Source organism: Piliocolobus tephrosceles, chromosome 13 (assembly GCF_002776525.5).
Source record: "Piliocolobus tephrosceles isolate RC106 chromosome 13, ASM277652v3, whole genome shotgun sequence".
Classification (NCBI taxonomy): domain Eukaryota; kingdom Metazoa; phylum Chordata; class Mammalia; order Primates; family Cercopithecidae; genus Piliocolobus; species Piliocolobus tephrosceles.
This window is the reverse complement of record NC_045446.1, coordinates 66,778,924-66,788,913: the sequence shown is the minus strand read 5'-3', so window position 1 is coordinate 66,788,913 and position 9,990 is coordinate 66,778,924. Positions and strand designations below refer to the sequence as shown.

Genomic DNA, 9,990 nt, shown 5'->3' with positions numbered 1-9,990 from the left:
CATGGTGAAACCCCGTTTCTACTAAAAATACAAAAAGTTAGCCGGGTGCGGTGGTGGGCGCCTGTAGTCCCAGCTACTCGGGAGGCTGAGGCAGGAGAATGGTGTGAACCTGCGAGGCGGAGCTTGCAGTGAGCTGAGATCACGCCACTGCACTCCAGCCTGGGCGACAGAGCAAGACTCTGTCTCAAAAAAAAAACAAAAAACAAAAAACAAAAAACAAAAAAATTAGTCAGGCGTGGTGGCGCATGCCTGTAATCCCAGCTACTCGGGAGGCGAGGCAGGAGAATTGCTTGAACCCGGGAGGCGGAGGTTGCAATGAGTAGAGATCACGCCACTGCACTCCAGGAGAGTGACAGAGCAAGACTCCGTCTCAAAAAAAAAGGAATGAAGATCTCTGCATGCCGTGACAGCGTGACCTCTGGGCTGGGTAAAACGTTAACTGAAAAGCAGAGTGGACTAAAATGCATATAGTACATTATCATTTTATAAAAGAAAAAGGAGGAGAATACACAATACATGTATATTTTTAAAATTAAATATCAGTTAAAAGATAAAAAATAAAATTAAACAATTGTTGTCTGTTGAAGTGGGGAGGAAATGTGGTAAGGGAATGGAGTAGAAGCCAGACTTCTCTGAATATACCTTATATAGGTTAGCTTTCAAATTACATAAATTCTTTACATAAAAATAAAACAAAATTAAGTCTAAATAAAAGTCAAAAGCAATTCCCCCAAATCAAAAGCAAAATGAAATCAATAAATCTGTGTATTGAACTGGTGTCTTCACCAAACAAAGTTGAATTATTTTAAGTGATTTAGAAACCTGGTAACTTGACTGTAGCTTGACTAGTAGGCTATATATTCTAAGGACAAAAGAATCACAGACAAATTATAAAGTGCTTTCAGTAATCAAGTAATCATATTATTAATACCACTATTGATATTATTATTCTGATATTTTTATAATATGTATATATAGAAAGAAAGCAGGAGAAATGAATCAGTAATAATGTCAATGTTGTTAGGAAGCAAGACGTTCAGCATTACACAAAAGAGATTCAGATACAAAAATCAAAAAACTTACGTAAAAGCCCTATAGTTGAAGGTTTCATACAAAGTATCAGTATGAACCCTTGATGTATATCTTCTTAAGAAAAAAATTTCCTAACTCTGCACCTTGAGAAGGTCTAAAAGCAACGACCAACTGAGCACACCTCACACCTCACACCCAGATTTGTGGTTTCTAAATGCCACTTCTTATAAAAAAGAACCAGGGTTCTTGAAGAACTATCTAATTCTAGGTCTAGGCAGAAAGTATACAAGACAAACCTGGACATCTCGTTTTACCAGAAAGTCAGGATGGTATTAAACACTATTAGGGTCAGGCCAAAAGGACTTAGACGACCAAGAGAGCTCTATGGGCCAAAGGTGGGGCAATTTGAGTGATAATAAGGTTAATAACTGTAATAAATTGAAAATCTCCAAATGCGTTTAAAAATATTAGATAATAATTTTAAAAAACAAAAACAAAACCAAGGATCAAAAAATCTTTGCTGATCACCTCTAGAGACTGTGAGGAAATCAACTCATTATTCTGAAAACTGATAAATAAAGGAGAAATCAGCCAGCATTAATCCTGTCCTTCCTAAACCAATTGTACCTCAGAGGAACCAAAGCATCAAGGAGAGAAGTTTTTCTCCATAGAAGTGTTCCAGCTAATAAATGAAGAAAGAATGATAAAATTAAAACATCACTGTTTTGTAATTCTCTAATGAAATACTAGATGTAGGCAGCGATCATCAAAGCCTTCTAAAAGCACAAAAGGAGAGACAACCAAACATTATAAATATGATGTGCCTTCTGAGGAAAGCAGACACGCCACCTGTGAAGCATTCTCCCTCACACACTGCGTCTAATCAAGTGTTTAGATCTAACTACCAATTTACGGGAAAGGCAGGAAACTGAAGAATGTGTTAAATAACACTAAGGAGGAATGCAGCAAGAAGGTGGAAAACTACATGGGATCAACAACTTGGCTTAGTCAACAAATAAATATATATTTTTAAATAGGAAATCCCAGCATTTTGGGAGGCCGAGGTGGGAGGATCGTTTGAGCCCAGGAGTTCGAGACCAGCCTGGGCAACATGGCAAAACCCCATCTCTACAAAAAAAAAAAATTAGCCAGTGTGGTGGCACATTCCTGTAGTCACAGCTCTTAATACTTGGGAGACTGAGGTGGCTGAATCACTTGAGCCTGGAAGGCAGAGGTTGCAGTTAGCCGAGATCACATCACTGCACTCCAGCATGGGGAACAGAGCAAGACGGCGTCTCAAGACAAAATAAAAATAAAAAATAAGGAGAGACCAGGCTCAGTTGCTCACACCTATAATCCCAGCACTTTGGGAGGGTGAGGTGGGAGGATCACTTGAGCTTAGAAGTCTGAGACCAGCCTGGGCAACATGGCAAAACCCTGTCTCTACAAAAATTACAAAAAATTAGACAGGTGTGGTAGTGCATGCCTGTGGTCCCAGCTACTCAGGAGCCTGAGGTGGGAGGACCTCTTGAGCCCAGGAGGTCGAGATTACAATGCGCCAAGATCATGCCTCTGCATACCAACCTGGGTGACAGAGTGAGTTAGACCTTAATTCAAAATAAAAAAAAAAAAACCAACCCCCCGCCCCCCCAAAAAAAAAACAAAAAGAGAGGAAGGAGAAGAGATTGAAAGAGATTTAAGAGAAAACAATCAAATGCAATGTATGGAACTTGTGTAGATCCTGATTTTGAACAAATTAACTTTAAAAGATCTATAAAAAATCTTTGTTAGACAATGGGGAATTTTTTTATTTGGAGATGAGGTCTTACTCTGTTGCCCAGGCTGGCCTTGAACTCCAGGGCTCAAGTGATCTTCCTGCCTCAGCCTCCCAAAGTTCTGGGAGTAATCATGCTTATGAGCATGATTTGGAGTAATCTGGAGTAATCACGCTTACAAGTGTGAGCCACCACGCCCGGTTTATTGAGGAAATTTAAACACCACTAGATATTTAATGATAATAAAAAATTATTATTAAAAAATGTAGGCAGGATAAAGGTTTCTGGCCATGCCTTTATCTTTTAGAAATACAGACTGCAATATTTATTTATTTTGAGACAGGGCCTTGCTATGTTGCTCAGGCTGGTGTTGAACTCCTGGCCTCAAGTAATCTGCCCACCTCAGCCTCCCAAGTTGCTGGGATTTATAGGCATGAGCCACTGCACCCAACTCCTTGCAGTATTTGTGGATAAAATTATTTGATGTTTAAATTTGCTCTGAGTAATCCAGTGGGGAGGAGTTGGGGGATAGAAATGAAACAAGAGTGGCCTGAGTTGGTGAGGGTTGAAGTTGGGTGAGGAATACACGGTGTTTTTGTACTATTTTTGTTGTGTGTTTGAAATTCTCCACAATAAAATGTCTTTGCTGCTGTCAAGGAGGTGGGGAGGAAGACCCAGACTTTCCCTCCAAGGCTGAGGCAGGGGACGGGAGATTGGGACGTGTGAACTTTCCTCAGGAGTGAGCAAAAACAGGAACGTGCCTGCAGCAGGAGGAGTTCCCAAAGAGGAAACGGCACAGGAGCAGCAAATACAGAGAGGATGCACACTCTGAAGAAGGCAGGCAGCTTCTGCACTGAGGGAGCAAATGGGCGTGTCAGGGGCAGCAGCTGGGAGAAGGCGGGAGCGCCACCCGCGGATAGTCTGGGATGCCCAGCCAAGGAGCCCTGGAAGGGTTGCCCTGGGGGCTGACACTGTAGGCTCTGTGTTTTAGCCGGGTCACCCACGCAGCTGAATAGAGAATGGACTGGAGGGAGAGGCCTGGATGTAGGTAGGGAGGCCAGAGCAGTGGCCAGGTATTTCCTGCACTGGGGTCCTGGAGACAGACAAGGAGGCCCGAGCCAGGGAGTGGCCTGGGATGGACTGCAGGAGACAATATGAGTGCTGCAGCCAGGAGGAGGGTGCTGGGAGGGAGGAGGGCAGTGAGACCCATCTGTGGCCTGGGCAACTTGGTGGATGTTGGTGCCACTATTAAGATAGGTTGAGAGGGCAGGTCAGGCCCCTTCATCTAGAGCCCTGGGCTCAGAGGCAGGGGCCTGGGATCTGGCCCCAGCCCTGCTGTCTGGCTGTGGAACCCAGGGCATATGTCTACCCCTCTCTGAGCTAGGGGTCCCCATCTCTAAAGCAAGGGCTAGGAGCCTCAGATCAGGGATTCTCCAAATCTGCCCTGAGTCAGATCTGTGCCCAGCCCACGCGCGCACCCTTCTTGCCTGCGAAGGGCTCACGAGTTCCTCATCTGGCGTCACTGAAAATCCAGTGGTGTGATGTCAATGGCATTTCCCTTCAGAAAAAGGAAATGAGCTTAGCGAGCGTGTTACCAGGAAAGGAAAGTTAGTCGGGCCCCACCCTCTGCAGCCCCGTGCTCCCCGCACAGAGCATGCAAGGCCCCACTGCCTGGGGCTGGGGCAGGACCCAGAAATGTCACAGTTCAGAGAGAGACACCAACAAAACAGCCTTGACTTCCAAGCAGGGCTGGGCTGCCCTCAGCAGACTCAGCACCTTCTCTGGCTCCCATGGCCTGGACCCTGGCCACACTCGGAGACTGAGGTCACAGGTAGCTCCAGGGTCTCATCAAACATCAGCAAGGCCCAAAAGCTGTGCTCTTTATAGCCAGGAGACTGAGACCCAGACAGGAGAAGGGGCCTGGCCCAGGATGCAGAGCCAGTCAGAAGACAACCCAGACACGGGCCACATGGCACTGGGGAGTCAGGTGGTCCCTGAAGGCCTGTCTTGCTTCAGAGCTCCCAGAATGCCCCGTTCCTGGTGGATGTACCCAGAGAGTCCCTCTCCAGCTCCAAATGTTAAGTGCCTTTACTAAATGAAACCACTCCCGGACCCTTAGCTTTTGACCATCTGAACATTCCTTAAAAGGAACTATGAAGATGAAATGAAAAACAGTGTCAATCTAGCCAATGCAATTGTTATATACTTTGGAAAAAGTGAATAGTAAATTGGTAAGTTTGGTATATTCGGCAAATTGGTCATTTGAAAACCTGATCAGTTGGCAAGCTGATCATCAAGCAGATTCGTTTTTAGGGATTTGACCTAGAGCCTCCCATAGACTCGACCCACCAGGCCTCCTCCCACCTTCGAGCTGCATGAGCCAGGCTAGATCCACTGCATCTCCCCAGCCCAACCCTCAGCCCAGAACCTGACACACAGGCGGATCCAGGCTCTAGCTCGTTAACTGCTGAGTAAACTAAGGAGATGTTGAGTCCGTGTTGAACCTGAGCGCCCTGGATAATTGGAGGGGCCCACAGGAGGTGGATTAGCAGGGGCGGCCCTGGTCAGCCCCGACACAGTGAGGTAACCGGCTGGAAAAACCCCTCACCTTTGCTCTTATTGTAAAAGTCAACTCAGGTCATACTTTCCACTGTGCCCCCCACAGAGAGGGCATCAGGTTCAACCTCCCACGCACCCAGGGGTAGGGGGTTTTCAGGTGAAGTGGAACTAGGTGTTTGTGTTTCTGCACCTTTGCAGGATCGCTCAGCAACAAAGGAGCCAGAAAAGGCAAGGTGTACACACCGCGTGCAGCATGGGCAGGCCCGCAGGCGTGCAGGTAAGAGTGTGTGCATGCAGGCGTGTGCACACGAGTTTGCATGTGCAGATGCGGGTGGCTGTGATGCGTGGTGGTGGTGTCTACGTGCAGATGCTTTTGGATCTGTGCCAACTGTTATTAAGCACATATGTAATCCACGTGTGTCTGTGCATGCATGTGTTTGTGTGAGTTGCAATGTGTATACAACCTTTCACAATATGGGAATTGAGTACATATACCTGTTATCCATGGAAGTGTATGATGACTGGACACATAAATATGTGTGTTTGTGTGTGTTTATACGTTGTGCATAGATGCATGATTGTGTATTTATGCTAACCCATTTAAGCATATGGGATGCGTGTTGATGTTTGTGTAATGTCTGTACATACTCCCTAGGTGGATCTTAATACAGGAATATGGCTGGGTGTGGTGTGTGTGTGTGTGTGTGCCTGTGTGAACAGGTGTGCCTGGAGGTCTGTGAGTGTGCGGATAGGTATATTTGCCTGTGTGCATGTGTGATTCATGTGGTGTGAGTGCACACGGTCGCAGGCAAATGTCTGTGTGGGCACACACATGCCCTGTTGCCCTTTTCTATCTTTTCCACTTGGGAAATCACAGAACTTCTGAGTCCTAACCATGGCTGGTGGCTCTTCCAGGAACAGTTTCCTGGACCCAAAGGGTAAGCTTGTCAGGGACCCAAGTGAATGAGGAAGTGGGTGGGCCGGACCCAAAGGGTAAGCTTGTCAGGGACCCAAGTGAATGAGGAAGTGGGTGGGCCCGGGTCTGCGGCTCCTTCCTCTGAGAACTGCTGTGGATCAGGGAAATCTTGCTGCCACCTCTGGTCTTTAGTCCACCTCTCAGTAGTAGCTTTCAAAGCTTTTTTTCGGAGGGGTCTCCACGGAGCATAGTCCTAAGCTTCTAGCCTATGTTGTCCCTGTCCCTGGACCTGTTTGGTTGACATTCTCTTACAGTTTAAAAAACACATCCACATCCATACTCTTAGCTAATCCTTGTGACCTTCTAGTCTGTTTGGAGAGGCTGGGAGCAGAGTGGTTAAAAGAGCCAGGCCTGGTTCCATTCCTGCCCCCTCTTCTAGCTGAGCAACTTCCACCTCTTCCAGCCTCCCTCAGAGGAATCACAGATCACGTGAGATGACACCCATGAAGGACTTGACCAGCATCTGGCACATGGTGAGGCCTGCAAAAATGTGGGCTATTGTTTTTACTATTATCACCATTTTATAGATGAAGAAACTGAGGCTTGGAGAGGCTCTCTGCCTTTGTCAACCTGGAGATGCTGGGAAGGAAGTGAGACCCATCCCGCCTCAGATGCCTGTCCTCCGTTGTCAGGAGTGTTCTCTTGTTCTTCCGGGCTTGGCCAAGCGGTGGTAAACCCCACATGTGGTTCTGTGGTTGCCCACACAGTCCTAAAAATAGCCAACAGGAACCCAGGGGCTCCCCCTTGGTGAGTGGCAGCATGCCTGGTCCTCAGGCAACCACCGACCTGCTTGTTCCCCACAGGCCTGGGTGGCCTGGGTCCCGTGCATGATGAGCCAGAGGCTGTGCCAAGCTTATAGTAAAGATTATTTTATTTCATTACGTTTTCTTACGTCTGTGATGTGGAGGCCATGGCTCCACTGGACTCATGAGGAGACTGAGGCTTAGAGCGATGAAGTGACCTGCTCAAAGTTAAGGAGCTTCAGTGAGGACCCAAGTTGTTCTGATCCTAAGGTCACCATCCTTAATCCCTCTCCCTGTGGGGTCTTCCCTATCTTGAACCTGGAGACAGCTGTGCAGTGGCAAGAGAAAGACCTTCAGAGCCACACAGACCTGGCTTCCAATTCCAGCCTCCCTGATGACCCCTGGTGGCCTTGGTAAGTCACCTCACCTATTTCAGCCTCAGTTTCCTCACTGACAAAATAGGAGCCACACTGCACATGATGTAGGAGTATGGTGGGGATCCAACGAAAGAAGGCACACAAGCACCCGGGGGAGGCCTGGCATGCAGCCAGTGCTCAGTACACAGCCACTCACTGGCTCTGCTCCTCCCCACATTGACTATGCTTCCAAAGCTGGGGTGAGAGGAGCAGCATTGGTCGAGCTCCTAGAAGTGTCCTGCCAAGTCAGGGAAGTGGAACCACCCAGGAGAGGCCAGGAGAGGAGGTCCCTATGGCAAATTGAAATTTCCCAAAAAAGATCTCAGGAGTGTTCCTAATTTTACACCCTGGAAACTCGTCATTCCCCATCAGGAGATGGAGTCCATTGCTCTTCCCCTTGAAACTGGGCATGCCTTTGAGATGGCCTCCATGAAAAGAATGTGACAGAAGGGACATGAAAACTTCCTAGGCTAAACCTAAAATGTGGTACAGCCGCCACCCGTCTGTCTGTCTATCTTTCTGTCTCTGTCTTTCTCTTAGCATGCTTGCCCTTGGGACTCAGATACCATATTTTGAGGAAGCCCAAGCTACATGCAGAGGCCACTATAGATGTTCTGGCCAACAGCCCAAGCTTCAGCTGCCAGAGGTATGAATAAACCAACTCTTCAAATGATTTCAGTTTCCAGTGCATCCCAGATAATGTCCAGAGGAGCAGAGATGAACCATCCTCTCTGAGCCCTGCACAAATGCAGACTTGAGAACAAACTAAATGTCATTGTCTCAAGCCACTAATTTTCAGGGAGGCTTGGTACACAGTGCTAGGTAACAAGAATAGCCCCCCTCTTCCTCTGCAGCTCTCCCCAGGTACAGGCAAACTCCCCCACCCATGCTTCATCCCCACCCTGCAGATAGAACCTGGAGTCAGTCCTTCCACCCACAACTGTGCCTTCCAAACTAAGCTCAAAGCCCAACTCTGTGCCTTTCAGATGGGTGCCCTAGGGCAAGTCACTAACCCTGTATGACAAATCCCTCTGTGTCAGATGGGAATTATAATAGTGCCCCTGAGGAGTCTTGGGGGGATTTAATCAAGTGCCTGGAACATAGCGAGTGCTCATTAAGTGGACATAGGGACATGAGGCTTGGGAAAAAGGAAGGGATTAAAGATGTTGCCCCAGTCTCTGACTGGGAGGGAGAGAGGAGGAGCAGGTTTTCAGGGAGCCTGGGAGGAAATAAGTCTAGGCCGGATGCTAAAAGTGAGGTGCCCAGCTCTGTGCAGGTTCCTGAGGAGGACCTGTCCTCAGGTGGCTCACAGACTGACCAAGACATGGGAGGCTGCACAGTGTGGCTGGGCAGGCCCAGGCAGGAGCTGGTCAAGGGTGAATGGGGTGGGGGGGTGGAGGGTACGGCAGCAGGAGCTGGGCCAGGGACCTCAGAGCCAAGTGGGCACAGCCGCACCTAAGCATGAGCTCTGAGGCTTCTCAGATACCACAAGGTCCCCTCCCCTTCTCTCCTCAGCCCAGGCCAGCCTGGCCCTATCTAGAGAGATAAAGTCACTGCAGAAGCTCCCAGACCAGAGACGTTATCGGCCACCCTTGTCTAAGGTACTTGGGAATGTAAACTCTCCTTCCACACAGCCCTGGATACAAGGCACTCGCCCTAGGAAGACACAAAGCAGATGCAGTGGGGTAGGCCTTCCCCCAGCCAGACCCCGCCTTCCTCCCCACTCCCTTTCTGCAGCCCCGCAAATGCATGAGATGGGAGGGCCAGCCCCAGCACCCTCTTCTCTAACACCTGGGGCATATTTTTCCTTTAAGTCACACTCAGGTTTCAAGAGTCCTCAAGGAGCCCTTTCTGTTAATGCCATCTTGGCCAATATGCCCCGTGTATGTGCAACACAGTGCCCGCCCTGCCCGGAGAACAAGGGAAACATGGTCCGCGGTAGTGGACCTGGGTGACCTAGAGCAAGTCTGTTCACTTCACTCACCGAAAGTTTGTCCTCACACAAACATGTAGTAAGTCCCCCTGCTGGCTAGGCTCAGGGCTGGGCACTGGGGAGAAGCAGAGTCTGGAAAAATATCCCTCTAGAGTCCACTGTCCAGTGGGCAAGACAGACAAACAAGTAAAATGATGATGATGATGATGGTGGTGGTGGTGAGGCTTGCCCTAGAGCACTTACCCCCTGCCATTGTTCTAAGTGATTTACACGTATTGACTCATTTCATTCCCACAATAACCCTATCATCTCCCAACATTATCATGGAGGAGGAAATTGAGGTACAGGGAGCTTAAGGCACTTTGTTCCCAAAACAAGTAAGCGGCAGGGCTGAGAATCAAGCCCAGGAGGCCTGGCTCTGTGGACAGCATAATGAGGGCTGGGGTCAGGGAGGGAATGGGAGTAGGGGGTGGAATCATAGAGTGACCTCTGTGTGGCTGAGCTGGAGTAAGCTTTACAGAGACAAGGCCTGGGAAGGATTGGGTGCAGAGTGAAT

General features: G+C 48.4%; 1 long non-coding RNA gene across 1 annotated transcript; it reads left to right on the top strand.

Annotated features, from left to right (window-relative positions):
* The first annotated feature begins 7,236 nt into the window (after positions 1-7,236).
* On the top strand, positions 7,237-8,174 carry LOC116418413. Its single transcript, XR_004228418.1, has 2 exons — positions 7,237-7,498; positions 8,042-8,174. It is a non-coding gene; the product is annotated as an uncharacterized LOC116418413 (long non-coding RNA).
* Positions 8,175-9,990: the final 1,816 nt, after the last annotated feature.